Below are 26,588 nucleotides of genomic sequence, written 5' to 3'. Positions count from 1 at the left end.
TTGGGAATATGGAGTCCTAAGATTTTAGGCAACATGTAGTTGGGTTTTGTTTTTTATTCATTTTGCCATTCTGTGTATTTTGATTGGGGACCTAAGACCATTTACATTGAATTATAACTGAAAGATATTTACTGAATCCTGTCATTGCATTGTTTTCTCATTTCTGAGTCTTTTATTATTTTTTCTTTTGTTTACTTTCCTAGTTAGATACATTCTTTGCCTTGGGCTCTTTGGTGATGTTGGCCTCATTGTCTATGTCTAGAATTATTTTGAGCACCTTTTGCAATGCCAGTTTGTGAGCACTAATTTCTTTAGACGGTCTTCATTAAGGAGAGTCTTTTTTGCTCCATTAATTTTATTTTATTTGTTTTGTTTTTTGGTACCAGGGATTGAACTTAGGACCTTACGCTTGCAAGGCAGGTAATAGAACCACTGAGCTAAATCCCTAGCCCTGTTCCATTAATTTTAAAAGATAACTTTGCAGAATATTTTAATCTGTGTTTAAAATTGCTTTCTTTCATAGCTTGAGAAGCTGTACTCCAAGTTCTCTTGGACATTTAGCTTTGTGTTGAGAAATCTGTTGTTCTGTTAGGGTTGCTTTTGTAAGTTACTTGGTGTCTTTCTCTAACAGCTTTTCATATTGTCTCTTTGTGCTGAGTTTCTGGGATTTTAACTGTGGTGTGTTATGGAAAATTTCTTTCTCTTTTTTTTTTTGGTACTGGGGATCAAACTCAGGACCTACACTTGTAAGGCAGGCAGGGGAACCACTGAGATAAATCCCCAGCCCAGGAAAATTTCTTTTACAGTCATAGCTATTTGATTTTCTATATGCTGCAGTAACTTGAAAGTTTAATCCTTTCCCTAGTTTAGGAAAATTTTCTGCTTTGATTTTGGTGAATATATTTTTAATAACTTGAGTTTAATAACTTTAAATCTTTCCTGGATTATTACAAGTATTAGATTAGTTTCTGTGAATCAAATCAAAGTGATTGAGTGCAGTTTCCATGGTTTCTTGTAGCTTTAGGGTGTCACTGAGTACATGATCTACTATATTAACCTGTCTTCTAGTTCTGGCATTCTATTCTCATATTAGTTATTCCTACCGCTCATAACATTAATATAATTATATTACACCCCAAATTTCTTTCATGAGTTCTAATTATTTCCTAAAATAGTCATTCTTATCTTGGATGGTCTTATTCAATTCAATTAGCTTTTTGTGTCTTAAGCTCATTAAATCTTTTTAAGTAAATCCCTTACGTTTTACTTACATCATCTTTGAGTGCACTTATCTAATGAATTTGTTTCTTCTTTGATCTTTTCACACTCTTTAACCATTTGGTTTTTTTATTTCTTAGTGACATCCTCCATTTCAGGGCACATGAAACCAGCTTCAAAGGGTTAGGAGTTTTTATCTTGTTGTCTTCTTTTCTTAAGTTTCTATTGTTTTTGGGCTGATGGTTGAAGATCAGTGACAGTAGAAAAACTCTCTCTGCTGTGAACATCTCTGTATTGCACATTTCCCTGTGATGTGATTTTATTGTGGTCATGTTTAGGTATTTGTACACCTTTTCATACAATACAATGATAATAGGATCAGTTCCAGTCTCAGAGTTGCAGAGAGAACTACTACTGGTTATATCAGCATTTACAGCATCAAACATGTATGAATCATGTAACTTAAGACTTGTTTTAACAATTTCACCCATTTTTCCATAACCCAAAACATTGTAATAGAATACTGATGACAAGTAGGCCGAGATATAAAATATGTGGGAATAAAAAAGAAAGAAGAGAACAGTTTAGGATAAAGGAATGAGAAATAGGAAGATAACTGCAAATGAAGGAAAAGAATAAGATAATATTGTATCTCTGGAGTGGAAGGCTTGTGGAGAAAGTTTGTAGGGGAAGGAAGAAGGAAGAATAAAGAGGGAAATATAACTGGAGATTTAGGGCATCTGTGTGAAAGTTGGAACAAATTAATATTCTGATAAAAAGTTTGTGTTTAGGTCCTCTTTACACAAGTTTTGGTAAGGGTTACCCTGAAATGCACATTAGAGATACTATTTTAAGACCTAATTAATTCTAATTCTCTTTTCTCATATGTAGACACATGTATATGTGTGCCAAATAAAAGAATACAAGGAAGAGAAAGAAAATGAAAATAACCACACACACATATAAAAGTGGGAAAATAGTCTTCTCGGTCCTATTTACACTGCAATAGTATTCAGTTCATGTGCTCTTAACTCTGTTTTCACAGATGCAGAAACCTTAGCTATTGGCAGTTGCATTGAGCTTGTTCTTCTATAAATTTTTTCTTGTCTGCCAGTGAGTGGAGGGATTTTAGGGTCTAGATGGTCCACTGAGTGTGCTTCTCTTTCCCTCTGCAGGCAAGCCTCCATCTGGTTTCACAGTTGCTCCTGTGGTGTGTCTAGTCAGAGTATTTTATTTTGTCTCTCACTTATGATCAGATATCTTCATTTGTACTGCAGAGATGGTGAGGTTGCAGTGTGCTTTGACAAGTGCCCAGTCTTCTGTTTATTTCTGAGTTTGCCCTCTTGATCCCCCTGCCTTTCCTTCCATGATAAACCCTGAAGCTGCTTAAGTCTGGTCTTTTTATATCGCTCCAGGTAAGTGTACCATAAAACATCATTTGGCTACACTGCTTGCCTCTCTGCCAATTCCAAAGGTCTGTCTGTACTTCACAAAGTATCACTATCCAGTGCACAAACTCAGTGGTGCCTAGGACTCAGCTCGGCAGCTTTTGGTTGATAGTGTGAGGGCTCCCACGTAAGCACAGAATTTACCAGAGTTTGAGTCAGTAGTGGGAGAGTACCTTCTTTGGCAGTGCTCCATCATCTTTCCTTCCCTAGATCACACCATTACAAAGGCTGCTTGCTTCTACACCTATCTGATTCAGAGTTCATTCAGAGTCAGGATCCAGGTCCTAAACCAGGAATGACCTTTGTTTCTTTCTTTTCCAAGGGACCACTGTGTTAGTCACTGCTCCCTGAATGATTTTCTGGCTTTTAATTTCTCTATTACACTAATATGTGAATATCTTGGTCTTGAGATCCATCTCCCAGTGTGGAAAGATTTAAGACAGGTGGGTACTGGAAGGTTCTTCCTAGGCTAGACATGAACTCAAGCAGCCCAGCTGCTATTGCTATTTTTGGTTTCTTTCCTCAGTGGGTTAGTTTTTCTCCAAAGATTACTGTGTTCACCAGACCTGAGGTGTAAGTGCTGCCAGGATCAAAGGGTGACACACCTTCCCTTTCTAAACACACCATGATATATGCATTCATCTGGTGGATTTCTCTTTCAGGCTGCCTCCCTCTATTTCATCCCCCTTTTCAAAATACTTGCTTTTCCTGAGACATATCTTCAGGCATCCTGCAAGCACCATTGCTTCTAGTCAGCAACTCTGGAATCTCCTAAAACCATAATTTTCCAAGGGTATATTTCTGCATTCCTTTGTTAAAACATAACACAATTTAAATGAACTTTCTGTTTTTTCCTGATACATTTAAGGTGTAAAAGTCAAGCTCTAACTCAAAAGTGAATCTATGCTAGATAAATTTAATTCATTAGGTTTAAAGTAAGTTTGTAACCCACCATTCCATTGCATTTGTGTTAAGTAGATTTCTAAATTGGTTCCCAGGGGCCTGTGCTCTTTAGTGTGCATTAACAATAAATATATCCCCAACTTCTTCAGTGTGGATAGGTCCTGTGAATGTGATGCATTATTAATTAAATTTCATTAGAGGTAAAGGTGAAGGAATTCTTTTCAAATATGATTATAGACCCTAATCAGTTGACTTTGAGTTAGTTAGGATAAATAATAAGTGTTTAAGGAGATAGACATGTTTAATCTGATTCAAACATTATAATATGTAAACACATATTAAAACATTATATACATATATATATTATACTTTCTCTGTCAATTAAAAAAACTTAATTTGAAAAAATATATATTTATCTTTAAAATATGATATATATATGGAGGGAAGAGAGAAAGAATGCTCTCTTTTTGGAGAGAATTGGTGATCTTGACCCAATTAATTGTCCTTTTAAGTATAATCCGAGGGTCAAAAACTTAAGGATTATTGACTGTGTTTCCTTCTGGTTTTAGTGAAAAAAGCCAACATGATTTTGCCAGCTGAAAGAAATGAATTCTTCCAACCATCACAAAAACACTGAAGAGCACACTGAGGCTCAGAGGAGACTTCAGCGCCAGAAAATATTTTTTACTGCATCTTTGTGAAACCCTGAGCAGAGGACCTATGGAGTAAGCTATGCCAAGACTCCTGACCCAAGAAAACTCTCATTTTACAAACTCATGATAATTTAAGCTTTTAAATCTGTGCTAACTTCTAGTGCAGTAGAAAACTAACGCAGAGCTCCATAATTATTTATGTGTCTATCCCTACATTAAATAAGGAGAATAAAGTTAGAATGGGACAGTGTCTTGCTCATCTTATGTTACTGGTACTCATTACAATTCTAATGCATATTATGTACTAACACATTCTTGTGGAATGAATCTTATTCTTCTGAAATGACTATATATGTGTGTGTGTGTGTGTGTGTGTATGTGTGTGAGTGTGTGTGTGTGTTTAGGAAGTTAATAAAGTGTGCATACTTTGTAATCCAGAACTACTATTTAGAGATAACATCTAGGTTGCTTCAAACATGTTATACTAAGATTAGTCTGATTGTAGCTCTGCAATAATTATGTTACCAACTTACTAACTTCTCTGGCTTTGTGAGTTCCTTGGGCCATTTACTCTAGAAAAAAAAAGATAGACTCTTGACTAGCTAGATATCTTGGCTTATCATATTCCTAATTCTATAATTCCAAGTAGCTACTTTCTCTGAGTTTCAAGCCTCTCAATTTACAAAAATAGGTCAGAAAAGTTTCTCTGCTTTCCTTACATGGTAGTTAAGGGTTAAATCATATTGAACAAAGAATATAAATACAGTAATGTTTTAAAGGGAGAAGTAATACTATAATAATATTACAGAAAACCTATTTAAAAGGTCATAGAAAAGAAAAGATAGTATTTTGATTTTCTACTTATGGTTCTATAGTGAAAGAAAATGCCAAAGAACTTCACAATATTCCAATGAATAATTTCTGAAGCTAACTAACATAATTGGAACCTTTAGATCTATATTGAATAATAAAAAAAGCCATTGATGCAAATATTGCTAATGTTAGAAAAATTTAAATTCAAGTTTTAAACCCATCCTGATGCTGAAAATGAGAATTTTGCTGCATTTATTATTATTTAAATAAAGCTGAATTTTATAACATTAAGAGTTGAAGATTTTGATACCTACTTCTTAATAACCAGGTCTTCTAGCTTAAACACCTCTTTCTGGGAAAATCACAACTGAATGGCAAGAAAAAAAAAATAATTCAGGAGAGTGCAAGTATTTAAAATGCCTGTATTTGTAAAAAAGAAACATAAAAGTCAAATGTCAATAAAGCTTAACTGAAAGAAAGCAGAAAATTCAGAAATACCAAATAAATTATTTGTAAACACATTGTCTTAGTTACTTTTCTCTCATTCTGAGACAAAATGCCTGACACCCAAAGTTAAAGAGGAAAAGGTTTTAAAATTAATAGACAAGACAATCTTCTTTCTGTGCCTTATATTGTATCCAGGCTACTGGGATTAGAATGGTACCAAACCAATGAGGGGACTGATTCAGTAGTCTCCCAGCATTAATCTTATCATTGAAACCTGCATCAATCACACATTCTAGATTCAGCCATCTCTGAAAAGCCCTCACTTACGGCTGCATGAGGCTTTGTAAGACATGTAGACACAAACCATACCACTGAAATTATTTTTATAGTTATATTAAAAGTTGTTATTCTATTTTTAAAATGAGATTTAAGTTATATAACCACATGAAAATTATCTTATTGTGGTATACATAACATCTAACTATTAAACTAAAGATTACACAGTATAGTGATATAGATATTATTAAAATTCTCAATTATACCATTAGGATCTTATTTACAATTATAGTTTTTCACACCAGAGAAACTATTCGGTATTTACACATGTATGACTTATTTATTTCACTTCAGAGTATAACCTCAATGTAAGATCCTAATGGTATAATTGACAATGTGTGATAGGAAGAAAAGGGCTAAAGGTGTAGGGGAAGTGGCAAGGGTAGAGGAAAGGAAATAAGGGAAAAGAAAAAAAAACATGAGTAAATGAAAAATGGAAATAAAGTTTTTGAAAATAGGGAAGGGAGGAGGGGGTGAAGGGAGGGCAGGGGTAAGGGGAAAAAATGAAAACCAAGACTTGCTGTGTAAAGGTACAAGGTCTCAATGATGAATGTAACTGTACTGTATACCTAAAATGTACCAATAAATTCAATGAAAAAAATTTCAAACACTGTTAGATTAAGTCTCCAAAGAAATTTCTGATTTTAATCATATTAAAACATACATTAAAACTGACTATTTGAACCATTTAAATGTATAGCTCATTGGCATAAAGTATACTTGCAATGTGGAGCAAGCATCATCACTATTCATTTTCTGGAACTTTTCAGCATTCAATACCAAAATTCTGTACCCTTGAACAAAGAATTTTCCCTTCCCTTCTCTGTACTAATCATAGCACCCAGCATCTACTATCTCGGGAGTCTAACTAGCTACATTGTATAAGTGGGATCATACAATTTGTCCCTCGATAGCTGGCTTGTTTCACTTAGTGAATCTTCAAGGTTCACCCATGTTTTGGAATGTCATGACTTCATTCTTTATTAAGTCTACATAATTTTTCATTTTATGTATTTAACATGTTTGATTTATTCATTCCCGGTATCAAGAGATACTTAGAACACTTCCAACTTTTGGCTCTGTTAATGATATTGCTATGAACACTGCTGAACAAGGAACTGTTTCAGTCTCTGTTCTTCCTTCTTTTGAATATGTATGTAAGTTTGATTACAGAAACTAAAAGCATTCTCTAAATAATGAAAAAAGAATAAGATAAGACTATAAGAGCGAGAAGCAATTTAAATATGTTCAGGGACCATTTTCATCTCCAGAATTAAGGATTATTTTAATGTTACATCATCGCCTTTTCTCTTTTACTTTCCTTTTTAGTTTTATTTTTAGGATTCCCTATTTTTAATGTTCATACAGAGATTTCTTTAACTGAAATACCAAATAGTTTCTTTGGTGTGTAAAACTATAATAGTACACAGGATCCTAATGAGATAATTAATAATGTGAAATAGGAAGTAAAGGGCTAAAGGTGTAAGGAAAGTGGGAAGGGTGGGGGAGAGGTAATAAGGGAGAGGAAAAAAATATGAGAAACTGAAAAAATGGAAATAAAGTGTTTGTAAATGGGAAGGGGAGGAGGGGGTGAAAGGAGGGCAGGGACAAGGGGAAAAATGAGAATCAAGACCTATTATGTAAAGGTACAGAATCCCAATGATGAATGTAACTGTATTTGTATACCTAGATTGTACCAATAACCTCAATAAAAAAGATTAAAAAAAGAATAATTATTAAATCATATAGTAATTCTGTGTTTAAGTTTTTGAAGAACTGCATAACATTTTCTACAATGCCTGTACCATTATCATTCACATCAGGGATGCACAAAGACTCAATTTTTCTACATGCTCACCAGCACATTATTTTATGATATTTTTATTTTTAGAATTGTCATTATAATGCATATGAAGTAGTGTCTCATTGTGGTTTTTGACTTTCATTTTCCTAAAGACTAAAGAGATCGAACATTTTTATTTTCTTATTGGCCATTTGTATATTTTTGGAGAAATGCGTACTCAGATCTTTCCTCAGTTTTTAATTTGGATATTTTTTGCTACTGAATTGTAAATGTGCAGGATATTAATTTCATATTATATAAGTAACAATATTTTTAATGAACTTTAGTTCATCTGCTTTTCGTTTGTTGCCCAAACAAGAAATCATAGTAAAGTTTAATGTCATGTTTGCCATTTGTTTTCTACTAAAAGTTTTATGTATTATATTTTGGATTTTTATCCATTTTGAGTAAATTTTTCTATATAGTATTACTCTTCCTTTTGGTGGTAAATGTCAAGTAGTCCAACACACTTTGTTCAATTAAAGGCATTTCTTCATTGAATAATCTCTCTACCTTTGTAAAAACCATATGACATACGTGTGTTTATTTCTCAGCTTTACATTGTATTCCATTGTTCTATATGTCTTTCCTAAGAGATTTTTAATGAGAGGAAATCATTTGTATTCCAAATACAAAGTCATGATAGTAGCAGAATATTATTCCTATCATTCTATTAGGAGTACTTGAAAAATAATAAATAATCATATCAGTAAAAAACAAAAGATAATTTTCTACAGGATATTTCTACTAATTTATAGGAATGTTGAAAGTTACACATTTTAGGAGAGGAGTCTTGATACTTTTAATTGTGTACCTATTCCAATAATTTTACCCCATTTCTTCCCCAAATTTCACAGTTCATCTCTGCCAAATTATCCTTTCCTCCAGTTCTACCTTCAGAAAAAGCCACGCCCCCTTGCAGAATATATAACCAGTGAATTTACATATACTCTACCTAACAACCACCACCTTCACTGAAATTAAATGGGACATTACCTAAATGTATGCAAAGCCTTGACAACCTATGAACTCTCCTTCATGATTCCTTTAGTCTTCGGCGTTTCAAACATAAAACCTTGAAGTTATATAATCTAAATAAAACAATTTGACGATTGTGTAAATGCGATACATTCTAACTATAAAAATTCAAACAACAGTGTAGGAAACATATCATTTTAGATACACAGAAATATCAGCAACACAAAGCTGACCAATACAATCCTTTATTCATTTTTCTAAAATATTTTAAAAAGCTTTATGTTCATATGCTGCATATACCATAACATTTACTCATTTGAAGTCTATAATTAAATGTTTTCTAGTACTCTCATAGGGTGGTGCCACCATCAACATAATCTAAATTTAGAATACCCAAAGGAAAGGCCATACCTATTAACAGTCACTATCCATTCTCTCAAAACCACATCTACCACACCCTAGGCAGACACTAATTATTTTCTGCTCCTATTATAGCTTTGCTTTTTTTCTGAACATTTCTTTAAAATGTATTCATACAATGTGATATTTTGTCACTGACTTCCTTCATTCAGCGTATTTCCAAGGCTCATCTATGATGTAGATTATATTGGTTCTGGGATCATTTTTATTTATTAGTTATGTCATTTTACTCATCCATTTATCGGTTGAGAGACACTGAGTTGTTTGCACATCTAGCATAAATAGTACTGCTATGAACAACTATGCACAAGTTTTTCTTTAATCATTTGTTTTCTGTGTGTGTATGTGTGTGTGTGTGTGTGTGTGTCTGTGTGGACTGAGCTCTGGCCCTTCAGCTTGTGATGCAGGCGGCGGAACCAATGAGCTAAATCCCTGATCCCTAATTATTTGTTTTTGATTTCCTGCATACGGTTTTGAAAGATATTTCTGGATAATACAAAAATTTTGTAGTCTTCTGAGGCACTGTCAAATTGTTTCTTACAAGTGCTGACCCATTTTATATTGCCACAGCAATGCATAAGAATATAAAATTTCTCAACATTCTTGCTAATGTTTGTTACATTTATTACTATGATACTAATCATGAAGATCATGAAGTGGGATATTATTGTGGTTTTGATTTTCCTTTCCCTAATGATAAATGATTTTGAGTATCTTTATATGCTTTTTTAGACAGCTATTTATATATGTTCTCTGAATAATCATTCAAAATTTCCCCATTATTTCATTGCTTTATCTTTTTGTTGAATAGTAAGAAGTCTTTATAATTATGAACGACAGACCATTATATATAAATAAGGTAAAGAATAAAAAAGGATAGTAGGAAACAAAGATATAGACTTTTTAGAGATAGAGAAGGAGATAAGAAAAAGGGGAAAGGTATAGGGATGAAGGGATTGGAAAAAAATCAAGACATTATATATACATGTACCAGTTCCCCAAAACAAATTTAAGTACTATATATTGCAAACATACAATAATGAAAATTGTAAAGGAAAAAAACATATGATTTTCAAATATATCCTCTCAATCTATGGGTTATCTTTTCATTACCTCAAATGTATCATTTTTTAGTAGAAAAATGACATTTTTGATGTAACCCTAGTTATCAATTGCTTTTCTTTTTTGCAAAAATCTGGTGTTATATTTCAGCTTGACCCAGGTTTAGAAATTTTAATTCCTATTTTATTCTAACATTTCTATAGTCTTAACTATTATATTATCCATTTTAGATGATTTTCATAGTATGCCAAAGAGGGCCAATTTTATTCTTTGCCTATGGGTATAATTTGACTTCCTCTACTGAACTGTACTTTATTGAGGACAGTTCACTTCTCTTTGTTGCTTAGTATTACATAGTATGGGTAGCTCAAAATGCCCTTTTCCCATCAATTATCACTGGGCCTTTCACTTATTTTGTATATTTTGCTATTCTAGGAAAGAGTTCCATTTCTCTTGGTAAATATATAGGGGTAATGGCTGAGTCATACGATAGATGTATGTTTAATTTTTTGATAAACAGCCAAATTACTATTTTTTTCCTCATTAGGTTTATTGGTACTTTTTAGGTATACACTACAGTTACATTCATCATTGGGATCTTGTACCTTTACATGACAGGTCTTGGTTCTCATTTTTTTTTCCCATACCCCTGCCCTACCTTCAGTGAAAGCAATACTTTAAAGTCTCACTAACATCACGTAAGAATTATAGTGGTTTCTTATACTTGCTGACAGTTGGCATGGTGTGTGTTTTGAATTTACATATTCTAATAAGTGTACAGTAGTATCGTAGTTTTACAGATTGAACATCTCTAATTCAAAAACCCCACAACTGAAATGCTCTAAAATATGAAACTTTTTGATCACTGACTTTTTGATGCTCAAAGCTTTAAAATTTTAAAGCACTTCAGATTTCAGACATTTGTAATAACAATGCTCAACTGGCAAAACATACGCAAATATTTCAAAATCTAAAAATCTCTGAAACCTGAAACACTCCTGACAGGTCTTGGTTCTCATTTTTTCCCCTTGTCCCTGCCCTTCCTTCGCCACCTCCTCCTCTTCCCATTTACAAACACTTTATTTTCATTTTCTCCTATTTTTTTCTTTACCCTTATTACCTTTCCCCTACCCTTTCCACTTTCCCTACACCTTTAGCCCTTTTCTTCCTATTTCACATTGTCAATTATCTCATTAGGATCTTATGTACTATTATAGTTCATTCACACCAGAGAAACTATTCGGTATTTACACGTGTGATTTATTTATTTCACTTAAGAATATGTCCTCAATTTGCATCCACTTAACTAAAAATGTCGCTAGTTTTTCATTCTTTATGGCTGAGTAGTATTCCACTTTATAGAAAAACCACATCTTCTTTATCCAGTTTCCAACTGATGGGCAAATGAGCCATTTCCAAGTTTTAGCTATTACAAACTGTACCGCTATAAACATAGGTGCACATGTATCACTGTGGTATGATTCTTTTAATTCTTTTGGAAAGATACCCAGCAGAGGGATGGCTGGGTCAAATGGAACCTCTAGTCCCAGCTCTTTGAGGTATCTCCATATTGATTTCCATAGTTGTTGCACCACTCTGCACTCACACCAACAATGGAGAAGGAGGTTTAGTTTTTTTTTTATGTAGTTATTTGCCTTCCATTTATCTTTTTTGATGAATGAAGCATACATACAAATCTTTTGTTCATTTTATTTGATTGTAATTACTTGCCTTCTATTTATTTTCTTTGATGAATGAAACACATACAAATCTTTTGTTTAGTTTATTGGATTGTCTTCTAAATATTTGGCTTTGAGTGTTTTACCATGTGTTCTAAGTATATCTTTTATCGGATATGCAATTTTCAAATATTCCTTGTACCAAACGTTCTTTTACCTTCTCATTTTGCTAACAGTGTCTTTCAGAGAGCAGTGGTATTGAGTACTTATCAAGTAAAATTTATCAACTTCAAGTTATGGGAGTGATTTTCATTTTTGTATCGGGAATGGAATACAGGGCCTTTGCACTGAGCTATCACCCAGCCCCTTTTCAATTAAAATATACTTGAGACAGGGCCTTGTAAAGTCAATAAATTGTACAGGCCAGGTTTGAGCTTGCTTTCTTCCTGCCTTAGCCTCTCAGTGTGCTGGGTTTCCAGGTGTGCCCCACCATGCCTGCTGAATAATGCTTTCAATGTCATACATAATATTTTCACAACAGTCACAAAGATTTTTGTCTTCATATAGAATCTTTACATTTTAATCTGTCATTTAGTACTATATATGATTTATTTTGTGTATTTTTTGTTTATTGTTATAGTATGGATTCAAATCTTATATATATACATCCAATTTTCCCCAGACCAGATTTTAGAAACTTTATTCTTTATATACTGAGTTGCTTTGAAAATTTGTCAAAAATCCATTTACTATCCATAATTCTATTTTTGAAGTCTCTAATCTTTTCCATAAATATATGACTATCTTCATATCAAAATCCCATTGTCAATTATTGTACTGTTTTTCTTATGGCAATATAAAACCTTGACAAAATGTGTGTGTGTTTATGTGTGTCCTACAACTTCAATAAATAGTCCTAACAATTCTAGATACTTTGCATTTTTTATTTAAATTTTATATCAACTTGTTAATTTTTTCAATAAATTCTACTGGGATTGCCTAAGATTTTATTGAGTTTGTACATCATATTGGAAGAAACTGACATATTATCAAGCCAAGCCTTCTCATTTTGGAACATGGAATATATTTCGATTTATTTAGATCTTTATCTCTACACTGTTTTGTTTTCAGTAGTTTCAGGTCTTACCCATTGCTACAGTTTAACTTTAAAATATGTATTCCTCCAAAGTCTCGTGTTCTTAGGATGGGCTTTTTAAAAGCGATTGGATTATGGTGGATGTAACTTTATTAGTGGATTTATTAGTGGATTAGTGGATATCTGATACCTTTATTGGAAGAAAATGGAACTTCAGTAAGTGGGGCCTAGTTGAAGAGAATGAATCATAAGGGCATGATGTAGGGATTATATATTGTCTTGGTCTCTTCCTCTCAGGCTATCTTTTTCTTTCTGCTTCCCAGGAAATATGTGTAAGCAACTTTGTTCTTGTCACACCCTTCCACCACGATATACCTACTCACCACAGGCCCAGAAACAATTAATTATGAACTGAAGCCATAAACCAAAATAAATCATTCCTCCCTCAAGCTGTTCATGTCAGGTATTTTGTCACAGTGATGAAAAGTGGACAAAAACACATACTGTTCATCAAATTTTCTTCCAAATCTCACATTTTAGACATTATTGTAAATGGATTTTTTAAAATTCAAATTTCTGATTAGATTAAAATATCTATTTTATATGCATGCCTTTTATTGTTATGTAAATTGAATATGCTATCATATTGTGGAACTAACTCATTAATTCTAGTAGTATTTTTGTGGATTCTATAGAATTTCTACACAGATGAACATGCTCTGTGCAAGTAATGAGAATTTGACTTACTTCTTTCTCATTGGAATATCTATTTTTTTGCCTTATTGTACTTGTTAGAACTTCTAATACAACAGTGAACAGAAGAAGTGAAAGCAAGATCCTTGCCTCACTGTTATCTTAGAAGAAAAACATTCAGTCCCTCATTAACTGTTAGTGGTAGCTTTTGCAAAGATGACCTTTATCAAGTTCATGAAGTCCCCTTCATATTCATAGTGCACTGAGAGGTTATGATAAGAGTAGGTATTGGATTTTACTAAGTATTTTTTCTGTGTCTATTGAAATAACTTCCTTTTTCAATTTATTAATATAGTAAATCAATATTTGATTTAAAAATACTGAGACAGATTCATATTCTTGAGAATAATCTTGACACAGTATTTAATTTTTTGCATATGTTTTATTCAATTTGTTAAATGTTTATAATATTTATATTTATATTTATAAATTATATTTGTCTATAGTTTTTCTTGCTTGCAATTTGAGTTTGGCATCAGAGTCTCAAATTTCTTTTTAATTTTCTAGAAGAGTTTATGTGGAATGGTATTATTTCTTCTTTAATTATCTTGTATAATGACCCAGTATATTAATCCATGTCTGGAATTTTCTTTGTAGGATGGTTTTAGACTACCAATTCAATGAATTTAATAGATACTGGGGTATTCTTGTTGTGTTTCTCCTTAAGTGTTTCTTGGTATTATGCCCCTTTAGAGAATTTCTATATTTTGTCTAGGTAATTAGAAAAAAGTAATTCATAATTTTTCATCATTTTTGTTATGGATGTACTGAAATATTGTTATTTCTCTGCTTCTTCACACTGAATTTTCATCCCTCACATTTTTCTGATTTGTGACCCTTTCTTAAAACAGAAATTTTAAGTTTATTCTTTATTAGTTATAGTAGTCAGCTTCATTTGGCATATTAGTGCATGCAAATAACATGCTTTGATCATTTCTACCCCCTCATTACTTTCATCCTCTTTCCTCCCTCCATCTCCTTCCTCTTTTGTAATAGTCTTTCTTCTGTTTTCATGTCATCTCTTTTTTTTTCATAGACTCCTCATATGAGACAGAATATGTGATATTTGATCTTCTTAGTCTGGATTATTTCACTTAGGATGATCTCAAGTTCCATTCATTTTCCTACAAATTACATTATTTTGTTCTTTCGGGCTGAATAACAGCTGAATTTATGACAGTTAAAATAGATTGTCAACTTGATTGGTTTGAGAGCCACAAAGCAGATGAATAAAGCACAATTCTAGGTGCATGTGAGTAGATCATGGTGTGATCTTTGGTACTATATATTGTTCCTGGACCTTTCTAGCTGCCATGAAGTAAGTAGTTTTGCTCTCCCAAATATTTCTTCCAGGACATTTCTGTCTTGGATCCAGTTGATCATGTATTTTCTACCTCTGTGAAGAATGGTATTGCATCAAATCTGTTGATCACTTTCAGTAATATGACCATCTTAATAATACTAATTTTTTTGTACTGGGGATGGAACTCAGGACCTTACACTTGTGAAACTGGTGGCAGCACCACTGAGCTAAATTCCTGGTCCAATAATATTAATTCTTCTAATCCTAGAATAAAGGATGTCTTCCCATCTTCAGGTGTATTCTTCAATATTTTTCCTTAGTGTTCTGTAATTTTCATTATAGAGATCTTTCACCTCCTTGTTTAGGTTTATCATTAATATAAAACAGGCATTTTTAGTGGCATGAATTTATCCCTAATTATTGTTTTAGCTACATTCCATTAATTTTAATGTATAATCATTGAAATACTTCTACATTTTTGTTTTGATATTTTGACCCATGCATTATTCAGAAATATGTTAGTGTACAAATATGGGTGGATTTGTTATTTTTATCATTTATGTATTTTGACTGGAAAATATTTTATATAATTCAATTCTTTTTTTTTATTAACTGAGGCTTATAGCACAAGTATCTTCCATCTTGGTATATGATACATGTGTACTTGAAAAAATTGTAGTCTGCTGCTTTTGGACAAAATGACATTTTCATTAAGTAGTTTATGTCAGCTGAGCATGTTCTTCATACTGGTATATACTAACTGATTTTTATCTACTTATTCTAGCAGTAATTAGGAGAGTTATGTCTTATTTTGTTTCATAAATCTTGAAGCCTTGTTTCAAATTTCTAAAAGTTTATAATCATTCTCCATAGAAAATGACTTTTTTTTTCAGTGTGATGGCCTAATTCATGCTAGGCAAGTGCTCTATTTCTGAGCTAAGTATGTGGTATTAAATTGATATTCTTTATCCATAGCAATATTCTTTCCTGTACATTTTCTTTATCTCATTTAAAAATAGTCACTATTTACTTTTTTATTACTTACTGTATCAAGGACTCAAAATGTCATCAACATTTTCAGAAGGACTTAAAAGGACTAAATTTATAGTTGTACAAATGACTAAGATTAGTTAAAATTATAGACTACTTATATTAATATAGCAAAATGACTAAATCCAGGTACTTATGAATAAAATGTTTGCTTATTTCACAGGCTCGTAGGCTGAAAAATCTGTGATGGGATGACTCACCTGTTTGGCCTCTAAGGAGGATCTCATAATGGATGGTACCTTAATGGCAGCAGCATGAGCATAAGAGATCAATAGTGAGGGTAAATGTCAGAGAGATTAAAGAGTGGAGTTTACTCTTTCATGACAAGTTGCTTTTTGAGAAACTAACTAGAATCTCACACAGAACTCTTTAAATCTTCAAGGTTGATGACCCTAATGTTCTAATGTTAACATAAATGTTAACTTGACTGAATTAAGAAACATCTAGTAGATTAGTATACTTCTGTATGTGTATGTGGGGATGTTTCCAGAGATGTAGGACAGAAAACTGAAATGAAGACCCACCTTAATTGTAGGTGGCACCATCCAATAGGCTTTTAGCCTGGAAGGAATGAAAGAAATCAGCCTTCATTTTGAGAAGCTCCATTCTGCTTGAGTGGGTGCTTATTTTGCTACTGCCATTACCTGTGGACATCAATCATTAAGTGTGAACTCAAACCAGCAACCCTCCAGGGAGCTTCTACTTCTTGAGTCTTGGACTGGTACTGTATTCTTGATCCCTCCTTTTTGTGGCTTCTAACTTCAGAGACTGAACAGCTTCTGGAATTTCTGGTACCCCAGCATGTAGATGGGCATTGTGAAATAACTTGCCTCTGATCCTGCAAGCCTATGTAATAAATCAGCTTTCAAATATTTTATTTTGTTTTAGGTTCCAAGGATCAAACTCGATACCTTGCGCTAGTGAGACAGGCATTGGAACCACTGAGCTAAATCACCGGCCCACATATATTTCATTTTTCTATTCCTATAGAGATCCCTAACCAGTACACCTAATAACTTAACTAGGACTCTCTAGTAAGTGCACTACTAATTCTCAACATCACCACACTGCAGACCAAATTTCACATGAACCTTTGGGAGATCTTTAAACTATATTCCAACTGCAGTATTCTGCCCCTGACTTCCAAAGCCCATGTCCTTTTGTTAATGAAAATTTCAACATCCAGTATCACTCAGGGTCCTAGTCCAAAGTCTCATCACTCAAAGCAATTTTTTCCCAGCTATGAGGCCTGTAAACAATGACAATAACAATAACAAAAACAAAAACAGCACATTTTTTACTTCCAAGATACAAAGGTGAGGCAGGGATAGGATAAATGTTTCTATTCTCAAAAGAGAAAAAGGGAAGTAAAAAAAGAACAATAAGCTCAGAGTAAAATTGAAAACCAGCAAGAAAGACAATAAGTTTTGAAAGCTTCAACTTCAAAATATTGTGCATATTGTAGTGGAACAGGCATCCCCAACATCTCGGACAGTTTTGTCTCTATGGCTTTGTTGGTTAAAACTCATATGGGTATTCTCACTGGCTGGCAATGTATGATGTCTACAACTTTTCATAGTGAGAATTGCATGTTGCTGGATGTTTTACTTCTTTGGTGGCTTAAAAGAAGTGATTCCACTTCTAAGGCTCCACAGGCACTCAAGTGGAGAATTTCTGCAAGAGCTTTGTCTCTGTGGTAGGCACCGCTGCAGATTCCCAGGCCTTCCTGTGAAATATCAGTGGAATCCATCATGATCACAGTGCTCTTAATTTTCCTTGCTTGCAAAAGCAGAACACGTGGATAGCCAGGTCTACCAACTGGCTTCCTTCACAACAGTGGCATGAGTTATGCCCAGTCTTCCTTGAACCATTGCTGAAGCATCCATGGAACAAACAGTTCAGTGTAAAATGAAAAGCTGAATTCTGAGAGAGTCTTGACAAAACCCAGGAGTATGCCAAGACACATCTTGAAACACTTTTGCCTGGGCTTATAAAAGGACAGATGGTCTCAGAGATTTCTGTGAGTATTTCTGAGTCTCTCTCATTGTTCTGATGCAAGCTTCTTGGCTTCTTTTTATTTGTGCTAACCTTTTTAGCAAGCAGTTGCTGGACCACATCCTTACATGCCTCCCCTCCACACACACTTTTCCCTGACCAGCCTGTGAATTTTCCAGTATTTTTGCTATTTTTCCATCTGTTCCTGAATTTTATTGTAAAGTTCACTGAAAGTAGCCAAGAGTCAATCTAAATGCTTTGATATTTAGCAATTTCCTTCACCGAATATCCTAGATCAGTAGTGGTGAAACTATGGCCTGTGTGCTGCAGCAGAGCCCTCTCTGTTGGCATGTGAATCAAATCACCCAACAGCTGAGCATCTGATATTCACATTTAATTGCCATGTTGGCACTTTAAGATAAATACATGGGTTTTGAGTTATAGTCTGGGCAGTCTCTAAAATGTTGGCCATCACTATTCTAGATTATCATTGTTACATTGGGCTTTCCATAAAGTCCCAGAGCATGGTGACAGTGCAGTAAAGTTTTATCAAATGGTGTTTTACTTTTACTCCAGTTTTCAATAGGGATCACTTTCTTTAGTTTCCCAGTTTCCTCCTATTCTGAGCTTTCACAGATTTTTCTGCAATGTTCTGCATTCAGCATTCTAAGCTTTTTTTCTAGCCTGCTCATACAAACTCTTCCAGTATTTGCTGATTACCAAGTCACAAAGCTATTTAAACATTTTCATAGCAATTGCCCTACTCCTTAATACCAATTTCCTTTATTAGTCCATTTTGCTATTGTTGTAACTAAATATGTTCAGTTGGAAAATTTAAAATGAACTGTACTAGCTCACAGTTTTTGTCTAAAATTAGTAATTTTTTCATTAATTTTTGGCCTATTTGTCCTCTTTTGTCCTAGGAAATGACATTAAAATAGTAGTAGTGTGTACAAAAGAGATCACATGGAAAGATAGAAAGCCACAGCATTTCATGGGGCAGGCTGATTCTTTCTATAACAACTCAGTTGCAGGAACTAATGAAAATCTTATGACAACTACATTAATGTATTCTGAGCATAATGATTTCAGTGCCCTAATTATGTCTCACTTGTCCCACCACTTAATAGCTCCACTACTTTTAAACATTGCCACACATTGCAGAACAAGCTTCCAGCACAAAAACCATTGGGAGCATACCGAAAACCATACCACAATACTCACAATAATGTAATAGAAACAAATCACAGTAGGAAAAGATCCAGTCAGATACTGAGAAGTTTCACCTGTAAAGCTCTATATACTTTCATTCTAAATGAAGTCACACACAATGCACTCTGTTCTCAGCAATTAAAATGTGTGCAATGTTTCTGAATGAGAATGCTTTAATCTTTTTACTGGAGCTTGGTCACAATGATGTCCTTTGATTAGCTTAGCCCCCAAATTTCTTAACCAGCAGGAAACCATGTGTATATCATTAATTTGATTTTTTCATACACAGACTAGGCATAATAAGACAATTTAACTACTAAAACCTGATATGATAGTTAACTGTTGTGTCAACTTGAGTAAGAAATGGCCATCTAATTGAATTAGCATAGTTCTAAATGTGGCTGAAAGGATTTACTAAACATAGAAGACTCATCCTAGGTGTGAATAGCACTAACCAATAGGCTTGTCACCCGAATGGAATAAAAGGGATACAAAGAAGGAAGGCTCACTTCTGTTTTTTCAGAGGAGCTCTAGTCTTTTTTTGTACCAGGGATTGAACTTGGGACCTTGAGCTTGCAAGGCAGGTGGCAGAACCTCTGAGCTAAATCCCCAGCCCAGGAGCTCCAGTCTTGACCTACACCTTGGACATTTTCTCCCAGCTTTCTCTTCAGCCTTCCAGCTCAGACCATTCAGCCTTCCATTATGACCCTTTGTCTTTCCAGCTCAGACCTTTCATCCTCCTGATATGGACTTGCATAGGACACTACAATGAGCTCAGGGCCTTTGAACTTTGACTGGACCCTTCAGATATTCAGCAAGCAGACAGCCCTCTGCACTCTTCTACACTTGATTCTGCAGGTGGCCATTGTAAGCCTACCTTGTAAATCCTTAAATCTGTTTCTCTAGTGAGCAATGATTGATACAGATTTTGGTAGTGGAGTCTAGAGAAAAAGAATTGTCAAGATGAAGTTCTATGACTTTAGTGGTTCCTGGCTAATTTGAAGAAAAGTAAGGTTCAAATTTTAAGCTCCTGATTCATATTTAAAAATCAAAAAGTTTTTATGTGTGTCCTGAAAGATAATCTTCTCTTCTCCAGAGGGCTTAGATTGCAGATCCAAACACAGGTTCTCATAATTTTATCAGGTGAAGTAGAGCATAAATCCAATATTCAGTCTTGAAGGCTATCAGAAGTAAAGGGGAGGGAACTGATCAGAAAATGTTGGGATCCTATAAATTGTGATGTAAGTGTTTGGGAGGACCCTGATGAGGCTGAGGACGTTGAACTCCTAGACTCTAATGAGATTATTTTGCTAGATGAAGAGATTTCCCTACTCACAGTGGCATAGACATCCTCACCTCAATGTCCTGTAGTGTTGGCCTCTCCTAGTATACCTGAGGAAGCCAATCCTGTGTCGATCAAGCATAATTCTGACACTCCTCAGGACATGCCTTCACCACCCATTTTTGCCTCCAGATCTATAACCAGGCTCAAATTGCAGATGACTCCTAAGGGTGTGGTATGTAGTGTGACCCATGAGGAGGTCTGCTCTTCTCCAAAAGAACTTCTTGAGTTTTCTAACTCTTAAAAGCAGAGGACTGATGAGCAAGTGTCAGAATGGAGTTTGGGGAGTGGGATAATGGCAGCAAAATCATACATTTGGACCATGATGAGTTTGTCGATATGGACCTGCTAAGTAGAAATTCTGAATTTGATGCTGCAGCTCGTGGAGTAAAATAAAAAGGTGTAAATAGTTTACTTCAATTTTTGGGAGAAGTATGGATCAAAAGATGACCCACTGCAAATGAATTAGAAATAGCTGATATTCTGTGGTTTACTGTTAATCCAGGGAATCAAAGGCTAAGGCTAATGGGAATGCTGCAGGAGATTTATCATATTAAATGTAATCCTCCAACTGCGATGATCTAGAAAATATACTCTTCACTAACGCCTTGACCAACAGATTAATCAGGGGAGGACAGGCATCCCAGAAGTGCCCTGTCATTGCTCTTCTCTGTATGCCAGAACTTATGGTGGGGATGAGGTCACTCAAACTTAAGGTCAATGAGTTTAATTGGATCCCAGAGTAGCAGGGATGAAGTGGAAGCACTTAACCCTCAAGGTGCATACACTTACCATAACAGACAACAGAAGCAGAGCAAAAATTGTAGTGGTCTTACACAGGTAAATAGATCTGTGGTGTTGCCTGATTAGCCAGTGTGTTCACAAAAGTGAAATAGATGGGAAGGCTATTAAATTTTTACCAGATTTATGTAATCAAAAAGAATTTAAGGTCAAATGAATAGAAACCTACTGAAAATTGCAGTAACAGAGAATTGCATCTCCTCAGCCAGTTCCTGAACTTGAGTCAGTTCACATACTTGAATGAAAGGGTTCCAAGTCCCCTGGAGGAGGACTCTGGTGCACCACCAAAACTTTACATGTTTAATCCTTATTCCATCCTTCCCCAGTGCTACCTAAGGCCTTTTATCATGATAAGTACATTGAGGGACAGGAAGATATCAGACATTTTAAGGACTACTGGACACTGGTTTTGAAGTAACACCGATTCCAATAGATCCAAAATGTCATTGTAGCCCTCTGGTAAGAGCAGAGGCCTGTGAAGGTCATGTAATTAATGGAATTTTAGCAAAGGTCCAACTCACAGTGGGTCCAGTGGGTCCTCAAATCCATCTTGTAGTTACTTTTTCTGCTCCACAATGTATAATTGGGATGGATATACTTAGTAGTTGACAGTCCTCACATTAGTTCCTTCACCCATAATATAAGGGCTATTTTGGTTGGAAAGAGAAAATGGAAATTATTAGAGTTGCCTTTATCTGATAAAATAGTAAACCAAGAACAACATCACATCCATGGAAGGATTGCAGAAATTAGTGCAACTATCAAGGACCTCAAGGATGCAGGTGTGGTGGTTACCACATCTCCATTTAATTCTTCCATTTGGCCTGGGCAAAAGATGGACAGGCCTTGGAGAATGACAGATTTGTATAAACTGAATCAAGGTGTGATTCAGTTGCAGCTGCTGAATCAGATGGTTTTCCTTGATTGAGCAGATTAACACATCTCCTGATATTTGGTATGCAGCTATTAATTTGGCCAATGCCTTCTTCTCCATATCTATGTACAAGGCCCATCAGAAACAATTTGCTTTCAGCTGGTACTACACCATCACTGTCTTTCCTCAGAATTATATTAACTGCTAAATCCTGTGTCAAAACTTAGCTCACAGAGATCTTGACCACTTTTCTCTCCCACAAGTTATCACATCAATCCATTATATCGATGATATTATGCTAATTGGACCAAGTGACCAAGAGGTAGAAACCACTCTAAAGTTGCTGACAAAGCACTTGTGAGCCAGAGAATGGGAAATAAAAACAACTAAAATTCAAAGTCCTTCCATCTCTGAAATTTCCAAGAGTCCGGTGCTTTGGGGAATATAGAGATATCCTTTCTAAAGTGAAAGACAAGATGTTGCATTTGGCTACCCTTAAAACCAAAAAGAGGCACAATGCCTATATTTGGATTTTGGAGGCAACACATTCCTCACTTAGGTGCTTTACTCTGGCCCATTTACCAAGTGAATCAGAAAGCTGGTAGGATGAGTTGAGCCCAAAACAAGAGAAGGCTCTGTAATAAGTCCAGGTTGCTGTGAAGGCTGCACTGCCACTGGTGTGTGAGATCTAGCTGCACTTACAGCAGTACAGGTATTGCTTGTACTCCAGAAAATCCTCATAGAAAGAACTTCTGTAAATAGTCAGAAACCTACAAAATGTTAAAGAAAATATAGAATAACCTCTGTCTTTTGCTTTGCTCTGCTTGTTTAACAAAACACCTGAGGTTTCATCAGTGAAACTTAAAGGCATGTAGCCCCAATTTAAAATTAACAAATGCCAGAGGTGCTTAACTGAATCCCAGGATGAGACAAAAGGTTCAAGATAAGTACCAGTCCCTGAATCATAAAACTTTCTATAAACAATATGGCTATAAAGGTGATAAGGTAAAAGAATGTCACCGGTCCTGATTTTCTCACTCCAGGCCCCCACTCTTGTGGGCTGAAATAGCTAATGATAAATAACCTGAGAGAGAGAGGTTCCATTTGGATTAACATTGTACTGTCTTGTGACCATGATTTGTCATGGGAACTGTTGGAAGTAAAACGTCTTATCACTTAAAATTAGGTCATGGTTGTAGAGCTCTTATAAAAGGCAGATTGTCACCCAGTCCAGGGTCAGTTTGGTAGCACAGCTTTTGGTGTGGGATGATCCTTTATGAGCACAGTAAACTTTTTTTTTAACCTTCTCCTTGCTTCTCTTCATGTCATTTACCAATTCCTTCCACAAAAATTCAATGGTATTTGAAATGTCAGAAGCAGTTAGGGATGCTGTTTGGAGTCTCTGCCAGGCTCCCACAGCAGCAGAGGCCTTTAGAGTTTTGGAGTAAGACTTTGCCATCATCTGCAGACAACTACTCTTCCCTTGAAAACTCCTGGCCTGCTACTGGGTCTTAGTGGACACTGAATGCTTGACCATGACACCAGGTTACCATGAATGCAGCGTTGCCCATCATAAACTGGGTATTATTTGATCAACCAAGTCATAAAGTTGGACATACACAGCAATAGTCAATAATTAAATTGGAAATGGTACTTGCATGATGGAACGAGAGCAGGTCCAGAGGGCACAAGTTGGTTACGTGAAGAATTTCCCAGATGCCCATGGTTCCTATTTCTGCTATATTGCTTTCTATCTCCCAGTATGCATCTATGGACTCATGGCATGTACCATATGATCAGGATATGCTCATGGACAGACCTCTCAATATGGGCATGGATGTAAATTTATATGTATCCAATGTAAAATTCTCACCAAAAAGTGACTTTGGTAGAAGAATACTTTAACAATCAAGTCAGTAGGATGACCCATTTTGTAGATAGCAGTCAACCTATTTGTCCAATCACTCCTGTCATTGCCCAATGGGTTCATGAACAAAGTGGCTATGGTGGCAGGGATAGAGGTTATTCATGGCTCAACAACATGGACTCCCACTTATCAAGGATGATCTAGCTACAATCACTGCTGGAGGCCCAATATACCAGCATCAGAGAATAATGGGAGTTTCCAATATGGCACTATTCCCCAGAATGATTAGCCTGTGACCTGGTGGCAAGTTGATTATATTGGACTGCTTCCATTATGGAAATATCACTTGATTAATAACCTTCCCATACATGAAAAATAGACTCATTGAGGGTGGAACTGGAGAAATAACTCCTTTCACAATATCATCCAAAAAATAAATTATCTAGGAATCAATGCAATGAAAGAAATCAAAGACCTCTACTCTGAAAACTACAATACTCTGAAAAAAGATAACAAAGAGGATATCAGAAAATGGAAAGACATCTGTTGCTCCTGGGTAGGAAGAACCAATATAGTGAAAAGGTCATACTTCCAAAACTGGTATATAGATTCAATGCAATCCCAATTGAAATTTCAACAACATATTTCACAGAACTTGAGAAAAAAAAAAATCCAAAAGTTCATTTGGAACAAGAAGAGACCTAGAATAGCAAAAGTAATTCTAGGCAACAAAAACAAGGTAAGGGGTATCATAATCCTCAACTTGAAAGTATACTACAAAGCTACTGTTATAAAAACAGCACGTTATTGGCAAATAAACAGACCCAAGGAGCAGTGTAACAGATCAGGAGATGCAGAAAATACTCCAGACATAGCCATCTCATCTTAGACAAAGAAGCCAAACATCCTCACTGGAGGAAAGATAGCGTCTTTAATAAATTGGGTTTCAACTTGCCAAAGATTATAACTAGATCTCTATCTCTCACCAAACTAAAACAAAACTGGATTCACAATCTCAATATTAAAGTAGAAACACTAAACTGGCTGGAAGAGGGATTAGGTAGAACTCTTGAAAACAATGGAGTACAAAGAGACTTCATGAACAAAATCCCAGGTGCATGTGAACTAGAACAAAAACTTAATAACTGGGATCTCATCTTATTGAAAAGCTTCTGTGCAGCAAAAGAGGCCACCAACAGAGTGAATTGCCAAACCAGAATGTGGGAATAAATTTTTACCAGCTGTTCCTCAGACAAATGTCTACTTTCTAGAATATATAAAGAACTTTAAAAAAATCAGACCTCCTCAGCCTGGGCCCTAATCCACCGCGGGAAGGAGAGTCACGCCTTAGCCCACCCCAGCCACCATCGCTCCAGCACCAGGAAGGTAGCCACATGGGCACCCCTGAACCCCCATAACTCCCCTTACACGCCCACCCCCACGCACCAGTCTTGGACCCATTCTGCAGAGGCAGGGGTGGTCATCAAGGGTATTTTTCTGAGTTCCCAACTTTGAACATCTTTAAAGAAAGGGCGTGGGAAACTTGTAGTACAACGGTGTGGAGTTTAACCATTCAGAAGGTTGGGGAACAGGGTGGTCATAGGGTATTTTTCTGAGTTCCCAACTTTGAACATCTTTAAAGAAAGGGCGTGGGAAACTTGTAGTACAACGGTGTGGAGTTTAACCATTCAGAAGGTTGGGGAACTCAATCTGGGCCTTGCAGCCCAAGGTCAGTTAGCGTCATGGGGTTCAGCCATCAGCTAACTGAGACCAAGGGCCTTGCATCCTCACTCTGTCTGTCTGAGCCATTAAATGGTAAATACACTATGTTGAAATTTTGTTCACTGAAGACATGATCTGGACTGCTTCTTGATTTCAATTTAATTCAAAAGATTTAAGGGTGATAGAATAGTGACTACCACAGGTGGTCAGTTTCCAAGTTGTGCTTGATCTTAATGTGTTGCTGATTGTATCAATTGGGATAAAGCATTGTGGTTGATTCGATGAGCAGTTTTCTCTGATGTTATGAAGATGAGAATGTCTGTGGGTCGTTAGAGACCCAGAAGCTAGGACGCAACTATATCAGGAATATTTAAGTAATAACTCAGGGATTAAACCAAGGACAGCCCGACAACAAAAATAAAAATGAGAAAACACTTAAGCAAGACACAAAGACAGACTTCCAGTTCACCAATGGCAAACAGTAGGGCAAAAGAGGATGATAAGGCCTATAGTGAACCACCAGAACACCCTGAACTCAAAGCACAGGAAGTAACAAAACAGATCAATCAGGCTCTAGAAAAATTCAAAACAGAAATAATTTCCCAGATAAACATAGTGATAGTGAGCAAATTGGAAGTCGTGATTCGAGACTCTAGAGCAGAAACTGACAAAAAAATAGATGAGCTCAGGACCATGATAGAAGCCATGAAGGCCCAGCATAAGAAAGAAATGGAAAAAATAAACGCCCAACATAGGAAAGAAATGGAACCCAT

The 26,588-nt window shown here is 35.4% G+C and overlaps 1 protein-coding gene across 5 annotated transcripts in view; it reads right to left on the bottom strand.

The window, feature by feature from the left end:
* Window positions 1–26,588, bottom strand: part of Zc3h12b (zinc finger CCCH-type containing 12B) — a 402,674-nt gene that overhangs the window by 184,390 nt on the left and 191,696 nt on the right. For 2 of the 5 annotated variants that reach the window (XM_010632199.3, XM_033760140.1), the window contains one exon: window positions 21,874–21,999. The exons of the other annotated variants lie outside the window; for them this stretch is intronic. The gene's annotated coding sequence lies outside the window, so the exon portion shown is untranslated. The remainder of the gene's footprint in view (window positions 1–21,873; window positions 22,000–26,588) is intronic. 5 annotated transcript variants of the gene reach the window in all.

This window comes from Fukomys damarensis, unplaced genomic scaffold (genome assembly GCF_012274545.1).
Source record: "Fukomys damarensis isolate Sample0158 unplaced genomic scaffold, DMR_v1.0_HiC HiC_scaffold_39, whole genome shotgun sequence".
NCBI lineage: Eukaryota > Metazoa > Chordata > Mammalia > Rodentia > Bathyergidae > Fukomys > Fukomys damarensis.
This window is presented reverse-complemented; position numbering and strand designations above follow the sequence as displayed.